Source organism: Mustela nigripes, chromosome 6 (genome assembly GCF_022355385.1).
Source record: "Mustela nigripes isolate SB6536 chromosome 6, MUSNIG.SB6536, whole genome shotgun sequence".
Classification (NCBI taxonomy): domain Eukaryota; kingdom Metazoa; phylum Chordata; class Mammalia; order Carnivora; family Mustelidae; genus Mustela; species Mustela nigripes.
The window spans coordinates 49,429,804-49,442,814 of NC_081562.1; positions in this window are offsets into that span (position 1 = coordinate 49,429,804).

Below are 13,011 nucleotides of genomic sequence, written 5' to 3' on the forward strand. Positions count from 1 at the left end.
CTCTGCTCCGCAGGAGCAGAGAGCCCGATGCGGGGCTCGATCCCAGGACCCTGAGATCATGACCCGAGCCGAAGGCAGCAGCCCAAACCACTGAGCCACCCAGGCGCCCCTTTTTTTTTTTTTTTTTTCTTTTTAATCTGAGGCTTTATTTTTCTAACTCTATAGTTTAAGGCCCTTTCAGTTCTCTCCAAATTCCTGAAGATTATCAATAGCCACTTAGTAGTCATCTACAGCTTTTTGATAGATTGAGATGATGGTATCATTTTTCTTTCTTTTTTTTTTTTTTTTGGTTTTTTAAAAAATTTTTAATAAACATATAATGTATTATTAGCCCCAGGGGTACAGGTCTGTGAATAGCCAGGTTTACACACTTCACAGCACTCACCATATCACATACCCTCCCCAAGGTCCATAACCCCACCACCCTCTCCCTACCCCCACCCAGTCACCCTCAATTTGTTTTGTGACAGTAAGAGTCTCTTATGGTTTGTCTCCCTCCCGAACCATCTTGTTTCATTTATTCTTTTCCTACCCCCCAAGCCCCCCACGTTGCATCTCCACTTCCTCATATCAGGGGGATATGATAGTTGTCTTTCTCTGATTGAATTACTTCGCTAAGAATAATACCCTCTGGTTCCATCCACGCCGTCGCAAATGGCAAGATTTCATTTCTTTGGATGGATGCAATACACACACACACACACACACACACACACACACACACCCCACATCTTCTTTATCCTTTCATCTGTTGATGGACATCTTGTTCTTTCCATAGTTTGGCTATTGTGGACGTTGCTGCTATAAACTTTCGGGTGCACATGCCCCTTCAGATCACTACGTTTGTATCTTTAGGGTAAATACCCAGTAGTGCAATTGCTGGGTCGTAAGGTAGCTCTATTTTCAACTTTTTGAGGAACCTCCATGCTGTTTTCCAGAGTGGTTGCATGATGGTATCTTTTTAATATATTGAGCTATTGTTCACCCAGCACTGGGGATGAACTAGACCCCGTGGGTATTTCTTTGCTATTTGACTCTCTTGATCTCCCTTTCTTCTTATTACTACTTAATTTGTTCTTTCCACATGATGATAAAGTTTCACAGGAAAAAAAAAAAACAAACAAACACAGAAATATGCTTAAGGAGTTAATAAAGACAGTTAACAATTTAATTGTTTCTATTCAGTAGCATTATGTCATTCACCCCAAGGGGTGGCCTTGTACCCCATTCTTGTTTCCCTAACTCAAAAACAAGTCTTTTTTTTTTTTTTTTTTTAGTAATTTTCGCAAGCCTCAGCATCTTGTGAACTTTTAGCCTCACTGACATCATTCCCATATATTCCCTCCTACTTCTCCGAACTATTTCTCCTCCCTCCTCCTCAGTGAATTCCTCTTTCTCCCTCTCCCCCAGCCACCTCCACTCTCCCTCTTGCTGCTTCTCCTCTCATTTCCGTTGTTATTTTCGCTCTTCTTCTTCTTGCCTTTCCATCATATTTCCTTTTCATTTTTTTTCAAGCGTCCTTTAAATATGAACTTGCTGGAGAATTCTTCATGGATTCACATCCATCGCTTTATATTTCTCCCCTTCCCTCCATCAATGTAGATCAGAGGCAGAAAACTTTTTCTGTAAAGAAGCACAGAGTGAATATTTTAGGCTTTGTTTGCCTACAATCTGCATTGTATCCGCTCAACTCTGTCATGGTAGCACAGTAACAAGTGTGACAGAGATAAAACTCTGTTTATGGACATCTACTTATGAATTCTACATATATTTCACATGTTATAAAATATTCTTCTTTTGATTTATTTAAATCCACTTAAAAATGTAAAATCTATATTTTTAGCCACTGAGCCTTATAACAGGTAATTTTACAGAATTCTCATGTAGGCTGGAGTGTGCCAGTTCCAGCCAGAGAGGGTCAAAATGTACCATATACCCTACATCAACAAGGAAAACGTGATAATAGAACTAATCGCATAAATAAACTCAACTAGCTCTTAAATCCACATTTCCATTGGGAGCTGCTACGGGTTGAGTTGTGTCCCCTCAGAAGGCTCATTCAAATATGCATCTTCGGTATTAATAATATATGATGACTAGATTGGGCAGGCATGGTCCTGTAGCATATAGCACAATGCCTTGTACGAAATGGGGAATCACAAATGTTTGGTAATTAGAATTAATAAATGCAAAACAGCCACTTAGAGTATATGCATTCAAAGCATCAGTATTCATGGGGCACCTGGGTGGCTCAGGCAGTTGAGCCTCTGACTCTTCATCTTAGCTCGGGTCTTAATCTCAGGTCATGGGTTTGTACCCTGTGTTAGGTTCTGTGCTGGGCATGGAGTCCACTTTTAAAAATTTATATATATTCATATAATTTAATAAGTCCTTTCATTGGCATTTAAAATTCAGATTGTTCTTTAATATATGTGTGTTATCTTTTGAAGGAAAAGAATATGGAAAAAATATAGGAAAAAATATCAAAGGACTACAATAATGTACTATTCTAAAGAAAAGTACTGGAAAACAAGAGAATACAATTTAAGTGGAAAAATACTTGAAAGAAAATAAATTCATTGCTTGAGGGAAGCATGGTGGCTCAGTCAGGTTAAGTGTGAGACTCTTGAGTTCAGTTCAGGTCATGATCTCATGGGTCGTGTGGTAGAACCCTGAATCAGGCTCCATGCTCCACAGGGAGTTGGCTTGAAATTCTCTCCCTCTGCCCATCCCCTCATTTAAATAAATAAATAAATCTTTTTTAAAAAGAGAAAAGAAATTCATTACTTGAGAGAAAAATGGGCTCATTCTGTGATGTATACTAAAAACTTCTGTTCGTTGACTTTTTCCAATTCACAGTAGACAGTCAATGATGTATATTAAAAATAGAGAAGAATTCTGCAGAGGAAATTCACTGCCAAATAGTAGCATTTGTATACCCTTCTCAAGAAACACCAAGGATTACTGGCAGCACTAGAAGCTAAGGGAATGGCATAGAACAGATCCTTCCCCAGAGCCTTCAGAGAACATGGTACTACTGACAGGTTGATTTTGAACTTCTAGCCAGAACTATGGGAGAATAGATTGTTGTTGTTTTGAGCCACCCAGTTTGTTTTACATTGTTATAGCAGCCCTAGAAAACTAAAACAGAGGCAGATAAAAATTCATCCTGCAAATGATGATGTCTCAGCCTCAGGGTTTATAAAGGTTTCTTCTTGGTTTATCTCTCTTCTGTTCAGCTCCTCAGGGATTCTCTCTCTTCTATCCTCTCCTGCTTCCCAAGATGGCATCTGGCCATACAAGAAACATTTATATGTCATGGCTGCATTAGGAAAGGAGGGGCTGGTCTTCTAGAACCTATGGTTGATTTCTCCACCCAACTAAGGTTTCTTAACCCCATCTCACAGCATTCATTTTGGTGCAGCTTGGTCTTCTCATTTCTGGGTGTCTTCCCTAGCATTGACTGAGGTATAGTTGGTCCTACCTGGTGTTTTGGGCCTTCTACCTGCACCCACTGCTGATGAACAAAACCTTTCCCCTGACTCTTATGCCAAAGGGCTTATTCTCTATGGCCTGCCCCCAATGAGGCCTGTTGTGTTATCATGGTCTCCTCACTATTTACACTATCCTCTTGTAGGCTCAGGACCTCTCAGTTACTTTCTCTGTACTAAGCGGGACTGTGCTAGACTTTGGGAGGCTGCCTTTAGGTCCACCAAGCTAGGCCCCTTTCTCAGCCTTTCACCTGACATCTAGCCTGATGTGTGTGGTGCTACATTAACCATGGTTTCCCCTGAGAGGCATTAGAAGTATATTCAGCCTGCATCTGAGGAAGTCGGTTATAGACTTCAGACCTGGAATTCTCCTAAACATATCTGGGTATGTCTGCTGTTGTGTTTTCCTCTGAAATTCACCTCTAGGCTGGGGATGAAGAAAGCCACCCCTCTCCTGGTCCCACCCCTCAGTAGCAGGCAGACCATTTCCTTCCCAGGGTGGCAGGAACTTTTCCACATTACATTCTCATTGTTTCTTCTGTATATTCTGTATATTCAACTTACAGTCAATCCTTTAAGCTTTGCTTCTGGAATAAAATCTAAGCTTTGACAATGGTGAGAAAATCCTTTTTTCTCTCTTGAAAGCCATATTTCAAGACTAGAAATTTTTTAAAAGTCAGAGTTGGAACTCATGGCTAATCAACAACTTCTTTTTTTGAAACTCTACTTTCTCCTTTTCCCAGAGACAATGTGCCCATGGGCAGGCCAACTCTACCTGGCAGAAGGACTATGGAAGGTAAAGCTAAATTGTTGAAAAAGGAAAATATCCCAGGTGATATTTTAAAACAGGTCTACATGAGAGTCACTCATGACTTTATTGTCAAAATTGTATTTTTTTGAGAGCTTCCCTAACCTGTTGAGCTTTGTCTCTTTAAAGTGCAAGAATTGTTTTGTTTTGGTTTTGCTTCTTTGCTTCTCTTAGACGACCTTGAATTGACTTTACCTGATGAATACAGCTATTTGGGCTCCTCCTATGAGTTAGCCTTACTCTTTCAGTTTTAGAAGCTTCTCTCTAAGCCTTTTAGAACAAGTTCTCAAGAGCTACCCTGGGCGCATTGAGAAACTCTTCAGAGGCATTCTCAAAAAAGCCCTTTTCTATCTAAGCTGAAATCCCAAGGCCAGACTCATCTTCCATGACATACTTTCTCCTGTCTCTGGAGGGAATCTCTGTCTTCCTGGGCATCCGCTGGTATCCTGCAATCTCCTCCACTGGTATTCCCAAGGGTTACAACAAAGGAATCTCCATTGTTTCTCCTGGGAAGCCTCAGTCAAAGAGAATTTCTGATGGCCTATTCTGACCCCCCAGAATTCTTGAGAAGGGTATGCAAATACTACTACATGGTGGTGAATTTTCTCGGTAGAATTCTTCCATATTTTTTATGTGCATCATTAACCATCTACTGTGAATTGGGAAAAGTCAAAGATGAACAAAAATTTTCAATGTACATCACAAAATGAGCCCATTCGCTCAAGCAATGAGTTTAAGTATTTTCCCACTTAAATTGTAATCACTTGTTTTCTAGTATTTTTCATTAGCATAGGACATTATGGTAGTCCAGTGATTTTCTTTCATTATTCCTTTCCATATTCTTTTCCTTCAGAAGATAAAAATATACTTAAAGAACAATATGAATTTTAAGTGCCAGTGAAAGGACTTGTTAAATTATATGTGTATGATTTGAATGCATATATTCAGGGCAGCTGTTTTGCATTTATTGATTCAAATTACCAAACATTCATGATTCCCCATTTTGCATAAGGTGCTGTGTTACATCTGCAAGACCATACCAGCCCTTTAAGAATCCCAATCTGGTTATTATAATTCATAAGGTATGGTATGACAGAGGAGCATGGACTTGGAAGTCAGATGCATTTGAACTCTTCCTAGATCTGCTGTTCACAAACTGTGATCTTGGACAAAATAGCTGTTATTATTATTCAATCAGAGGATGAAAAGTCCCACAATGTTCAATGTGTGAACTGAAGGGAAGTGACAAGTTCTGACTATAGTAAGGAGGGATTTAAAATACTTGGCAAAGATGGGGCGCCTGGGTGGTTCAGTGGGTTCGGCTCTGGTCATGATCCCAGGGTCCTGAGATCGAGCCCTGTATCGGGCTCTCTGCTCAGGGAGCCTGCTTCCTCCTCTCTCTCTCTCTGCCTGCCCCTCAGCCTGCTTGTGATCTCTGTCTGTCAAGTAGATAAATAAAATCTTTAAAAAAATAATAAATAAATAAATAAATACTTCGTAAAGAAATGTACTCAGAGGAGAACTTTGAAACATAGGTAGGATTGCCAAGGGTGAAACTGGGGTGGGGCCAAGAGAAAAAGAATATTCTTTGGTTTATAAATAAAACACCCGAAGTTTAAAAGTAGGTGTGTCTTATTATTTGACTCAACCATTAAATTAATATAAGTATTGTTTTATGACTATATATAAAAGTGCCATTTTATTGTTTGTATTTTTGTGAGATATCCAAGTGAATACACTGTGAAAATGTTATGATATTATAAAACCCAAAGTACATACATTTTTTGACTTGCTGTTATATATAATTAACCAAAAGTGATCTTTAAAGTAAATAATTAAGGAATTCTATACACTAGTCCTACTTTTATCCAGTAAGTTCTTTTTACTAACTTTGTATTAAAATCCAGGAGCACCCGGGTGGCTCATTCTGTTAAGCCTCTGCCTTCAGCTCAGGTCATGATCCCAGGGTCCTGGGATCGAGCCCTGCATGGGGCTCCCTCCTCAGCAGAAAGTCTGTTTGTTTCTCTCTCCCTCTGTTCCTCCCCACAGCTTGAGCACACTCTCTCTCTCAAATAAGGAAATAAAATCTTATAAGTAAACAAATAATTTTGCATTGCTCCAAATCTATTCACCTGGCTTCTTTCAAACAAGGTTAACTCTATTTCAAGAGGAATGCTTCACAATTCAACAAATAGCTGAGATACTAGAGAAGTTCCTATTCACTATTGCACACACTCTCTCTAGAAATGTTGTTCCTAATTGTCATCTTTTTTTTTCAAATGTTCCTTAATCTTGTTCCTAAAAATTAAATACATTAAGATAATTGCTGATTAGGGGACCCGTGGGTTCAAAAGAAAGGACAGGCCAGCCTGTACTTGTCTAGTCCAGACCAGCAGTGTGCTAAGTGGGAGGAGGAGGGAGGGCGTGTGCACTCCAGGGAGTGCTCAAAACCACCGGCTGAGCTCCAGCTGGAAAACAGGAGAACTTAGGTTCAGGTACATTTTTTTTTTTAATTCAACTTGTATAATTTTTATCGTGTGCATATTTTATTAACATAATAATATATACGTATACAATTTGTAAATGGAGACATTTACCTGTGTTGGGAGGACATGCTGTTATTTTTAACTATTAGCGATAGGAAACGGAAAATTTGAAGCACTTCCCTTTGAATGTCAGGGCTGGTCACACAGCAGAAATAACCCGAACCTACATCATTTAGACTCTAGGTGGTGGGTTTATGAGCCAGATGTGGACTTTCATACTTGCTTCACCATTGTTGGTGGGGTTGTTTTCTTAAACAACAACAACAAAAACAAAAGTGCTCCATATCCCTTGGCCCTAGTTTTAGTAAATATCATTGTACTGTTTTGATTGATCGGCTTGCCATTGGCAATAGCAAATAATTAATAGTAACTCCATAATTACTACAGTGCTATCATTTATTGAATAATTTTAGACCTCAAAGAAAACATAATGGGTAATGGTAACTGGGTTCTTTTACCTGCCTTGGTTTCAGAAGAGGAGGACTTTAATCTGAAGCATGGAAATTATTTGTTAACTTTCCTTATGGAAAACCTACCCCTGCACTCCCTAACTTCCCTGCTACACACACAGATACACACACACACACAGGCTGTTAGAGATACTCTCAACTCCTAGATCACAGCCACACTTTCCATTGACTGAGCCAGCCAGGTGCCCCTCTGATCCTGTATTCTGACTTTTCCCTGAAAGGACAACAACAAAAACAAAAGTGCTTTGAGTCTTTTTTATGAGGACTTTGAGACTATTTTACATATTCTTTTCACCAGAAAGGGTAGGAATTCTCTGGGATTAAAAAAAAAAAAATAGAGAAAGATCTTACAGCCACAAACATTTGGAAATCCTAGGTATAAAGGAAACTAATTTTCTTCTTGGTTTTCAATTTCTACCAACACACGCTATCGTTTGTTTTACATGATGAGCCCACTGCCTGAGTACACATAATCTGAGATGAAAGAGTTTATTATCCACTCTATAAGAGATAAGACACACCACATTTGTTTAGGTTGGGCCCTCAATAGAGGTGAGCCATGACACTTGCTTCCGGTCTTTTCAGAAAGAAGCATCGAGTCCTTAAAAGGTGAACCCAAAGAATGTAATTTCCATCCTAGTTGTGGTATTTGAGTGTTATCTAACACCAGTCTCTCCTAAAATTATTTCTGGAAGAGTCAGCTAAATTTCAGCATGAAAAACATCACCTAATATTTTTTTTCCAAGGGTGGGCCCTAGTACCACAAATTGTTAGAATACAAGGTGCTTAATAAAATTTTTGAGTGATAATATAAAATATTGCACTTATTCGTTTTAGTTTATAAACAATAGCTATTGTGTACACGATGCTTTTTGAACAACTACATAATTATATATGAGCATTGTACGATTTCTTAGATATAAGTGTCCTCTTACCTTTACGTTACTTGAAGTTCCCCAATATGTATTTATTTATTTATTTGTTTACTTATTTATTTTGTGGCAAGAACATCTGAAGGCACAGAAGTAAAAAGCGGTCAAATTGTAGCCGATGGCAGTGATAAGGCTCTGGAATTGGATAGAAATGCATGAGTTAGAAAACAGAATCTGGTGCTTAATCAGCCTTATTTTATACAAGAACAACGACCTCTAGTCCAGGGTGGGTTTTGAAGCCCAAATGGAAACAAGCAGGTAGAAGTCTCTGGCACATGGGAAGGTCCTCACCTGGAGGGGGCTATTATTAATGATGTTGTGCTAATTTTTCGGAGGTCTTAAAACGACTGTACATTCCTCCCAGAGGCTGAGAAAGATTGTGGGAAATTAGCAATTGTGTTTGTGTCTTGGAACAAGGCAGTTCCTCTCCCTCCAAATGTTTACTGTCTTCATCAGCCGTAACCAGCCTATCATTCAGAAATGGAGCAAACTATTCTCAGCAGTTAAAGCACTTTATTAATGTCATCCCCATGGAAACTTCTGCAGGAAAGAAGTCATGCTGATCAAGGGTAATTGATTATATTAGAGTCAGATACAAAATTCAGCTCTCGCTACATTTCAATGTATGCCTGTGCCTTTACACCCATTTGGGACTCAGCCAGGCCCTTGCATGGTCTGGCAGAACTCAAGAAATTAGGAAGATACCAAACCCATTATGTTCACAAGCAGAAAAATCTTTCTTCCTTTTTATCTCTACCAAATCATTTCACAAATTTTCTTCATAACGCGCACACGTTTTCACATTTGTAAAAATTTGGGCCAATAGATAACCAGTTCTTACCTCCAATGTAATAGTGAATATAGTTTTGTCTTTATTTTCAGCAATCGCAATAAAAGAAAATTGAAATGTATCACACGGATTGCTTATGAAGTGTTTATTTATATCAGAATTTCTTTATCATTAGCTCCTTGAAGAAAACCAAGGGCTGGCAGAGAAGCATGAAGCAAAAATGTTAGGGGCTCTTGAGCAATGAAGCAATGAAAAAATCATCAGTTTACCAAATTTTATTTATATATAGCCTACCAGGGAAGATTTACATCTGGATACTCTTGGGTCTATTTGTTTATTTGTTTTAATATTAGCTTTTTAAAATATACCCCAAATAATTCAATATATAAATAAGATCATTATGCCAAAAAGAGAAACACGATTCCAAGTTTAGATATATTTATAATGTTTCTCATGTATGAAATGAAACTAACCTCTGTCTCATTAGGAACAAAGATAAACATAAATCACTGAAAAAACTAGAGTTGTTAATAAAGAGAAATATTTAAAAGACATGCTGAAGCTTCTGCTTCATTAGGCTTTTCAAAAGACATCTATAACTGAAGTTCAGTAACCTGAGTGGTTCTAAAGTCTGGTGGTAGTTAGGACCAGTTAGAGGATTAATCTTCAGTACGCCTTGGCCCAAATCTTGTACTCAGCTGTGTTTTCCTTTGTTGCTGTTGAACAAGATTATATAATATTGTGGAATAGTTGTTCCTTGCTTGAGTTCAATGACATCACAGAGTTTTCTAGCTCATGTTGGTCAGCTAGCTCTCTACTTGCTCCTGGGCTGCTATCAAGTTCCTGATTCAGATGAATTAGGTGCTGTGATACATGCTACTACACACCATTGACTCCAGTAGTTCTTTTCTCAATCTGAATTATTACAAAAGTGAACACATAACTGTAGGCCCTTAACATAACTCATAGAGAAGAAAACTATCATCTAAAGCGGGGGTTTTCAGATATATTTTTACCAAGACATGCATTAAGAAAAACATTTTATTTTATTTATTTGTTTTTAAAATTTTATTTATTTATTTATTTATTAGAGAGAGAGAGAGAGAGCAAGAGAGAGCATGAAGGGTGGCGGGTGGGCAGTGAGAAGCAGACTCCTTCTGGAGAAGTAGGACTCAGGGCTTCATTCCAGGACCCTGAGATTATGACCTGAGCTGAAGGCAGATGCTTAACCAACTGAGCCACCAGGCGCCCCATACTCAATACATGCAAATTTATAGATATTTATACCCACATATGCATATGTGATATTTTATTTTATTTTATGAGAGGAGGGTGATAAAGGTATCTTTTGTTATTTTGATGAGGTGACTTTTGGAACATTCCTAAGGATGGGGGTTGGTTGCCAGTGGAACCAACCATGTGATTAGACCGTTGGAACTACCCTACTCCTACAGCCCAGCCTCTAGGAAGAGGAGAGGGACTAGAGGTTGAATCAATACCAACAGCCAATGAGTTCATCATTCATGCCTGTATAATAAAGCCTCCATAAAAACCCAAAAGAAGTTCGGGTCCAAGATGGTGACATAGGAAGACCTCAAATTCACTTCCTCACAAAACACACCAAATTACACCTATACATAGAACAATTCCTCCTAAAGAAGAATTGAGAGCCAGCTGAACAGTGTCTGCAACACAAAAGACAGAGAGAATGGCCAAAGAGAATAGTGAGAGCCAGAAACATGGTAACAAAGGGAATGCCCACCCCCTCACTCCCCCCCCCCCCCCCCCTACCCCCCCCCCCCTGCCCCCCCCCCCCCCCCCCAACACACTCTGCTGCAAATTGCTGAGGGTTGGGATAGTACTGAGGGACCAGGAACAGCTGCCTTGATTTTTGGGCACAGAAACAAAGCCATAGTTTAGAAAAATGCAACTAGCATAGAAAAGAGAAAGCCCCAGAACTTCGCCAAAAGCAGTAGAGGTGCTACAAGAATGCTCTCTGTTGTAGAGGGACTGGAGAAAGACATGGTTTACATTCCTACTTCACCTTAGAAGCCTACTGGTGGAGCAGGGTCAGGACCACATCACCTGTCCGGTCTGGTCTACACAGGGAGCCAGCTGCCTCAGCAAGTGCCAGGTTCACAAGTCCACACCAGCCCTGGTTGCCCTGGGGCACAGAATTTAAACCATGCACATTTTGTTTTGTTTTGTATGTTATTGCTTGTCATTCCTTTTCTTTTCTTCTATTTTCTTTGTTTATTCTCTCTCTCTTTCTTTTTTCTTTAAAAAGCCATGGTTTAAAAGAGCAACTAGCATATGAAAGAGCCAGCCCTAGAACTCTGCCAACAGGTATGTGTGTGTGTGTGCTGGGGGGAGGGAGCATGTTATTGAAATGCTCTCTGGGTGGGAGGGGCTGTCTGATGGAGTATACGTACTCTCCACCTTGAAAGCACCGGCCCCGACCCCGTGTACCATCTGGATGCTGTAACTGGCCTGTTGCTTCTAGCCCTCACTAGCCCAAGACTACCAAGGTGGCCACCAAGCAGTGCACACCAGAGCTCCCCTAATTAGGGCTCACTGCAGCCCCAGGCTTTGTGTCAAGGTGACATAGGCACAAAGCACCCTAGAACATTCCAGGCCTCCATAACATTAGCTTCAGATGGCTTGTGAAAGCACCACGGTGCAGAGCACTCTGGAACCTCTCAGCTGACAACTGCTTCAGATCCAGTCACCCTGCCAGGGTACCCCCTACCTGGAGAGCTCTGGGACACTCCTGCCCAGGCTGACCTGGACTCCAGACACCTAGCCTAGGCAACCCCTGTGCTGCACACCTTCTGACACCTAGGTTTGTACCTAATTCTGCTTTGCTATCTTGCCAGATGATCCTCAGTTTGGAGAGCCCCAGGACAGCCCAGCTTGCGGCCCCTTCAACTTTGGTTGTTCAGGGTGCATTTGCTGGGAGAGCCCAAGGACCACACCAGCCCATGTCCATTTTAGCTTTAGCTGTCCTGCCAGGATACTCGCTGCACAGAGTGCCCAGGACCTCCCAACCTGTTCTCTGCCTTGGCTCCAGCCTCCCCTTTGGCTTATTACCTGTGCGGAGAGTCCTGGAATACCCTGGTTTACATACACTTCAACTTCAGCTCTCCTGCCAAGGTGCCCTCTGTGTGTAGAGCCCCAGGTCCCTCTGGTTTGTACCCACTTTAGTTTCAGCTATCCTGCCAGGGCGCCCTCTGCACAGAGACTTCAGGGACCTCCTGGTCCACACACCATCTCAGCTCTAGGATCCCCACCAAGGCATCCTGCACAGAGGATCCTGGGACACTCAGGCTTGCACCAGTTTCAGCTTCAGCTGTATGTTCTATATTTCCTCAACATATAGAAACTCAGGACACTTGGTCTGCATTCCCTTCAGCATTAGCAGGCCTGACAGTGTGCTTACTATGTGAAAAACCCCAAGACCCCCAGCCTGAGCTAGCCACAAGTCTAGCCAGCCAGTGAAAGCCACCAAGCACACACAGTGTACGTAGGAGATGGCCATATGCAAGACTATTCCTTCAAATTTAGGAGAAGTAGCTCTTATGCCTACTCCATAGAAACAAAGAGAAAGTCAAGCAAAATGGTGTGTGTGGAGGGGGGGGAGGGAGAACAAAGGAATATGCTCCAAAGAAAGAATGAGAAAAAAACTCAGAAAAGGAACTAAATGAAAAAGAGATAAGTAATATACCTGGTAAAGACATTAAAGTAATGATTGTGAAGATATTCACCAGGTTGGAGAGAAGAGTGGAAGAACTCAGTAAGAACACCAATAAAAAGGTAGAAAATATTAAAAATAACCAATAAGAGTTGAAGAATACAATAACAGAAAAAAAAAACCACACTGAAAGAATCAACAGTTGACTAAAATAAAGGATGCAGAACATATCAGTAATCTGGAAGATGGGTCAATGGGAAACACATAAGCTGAATAGCAAAAA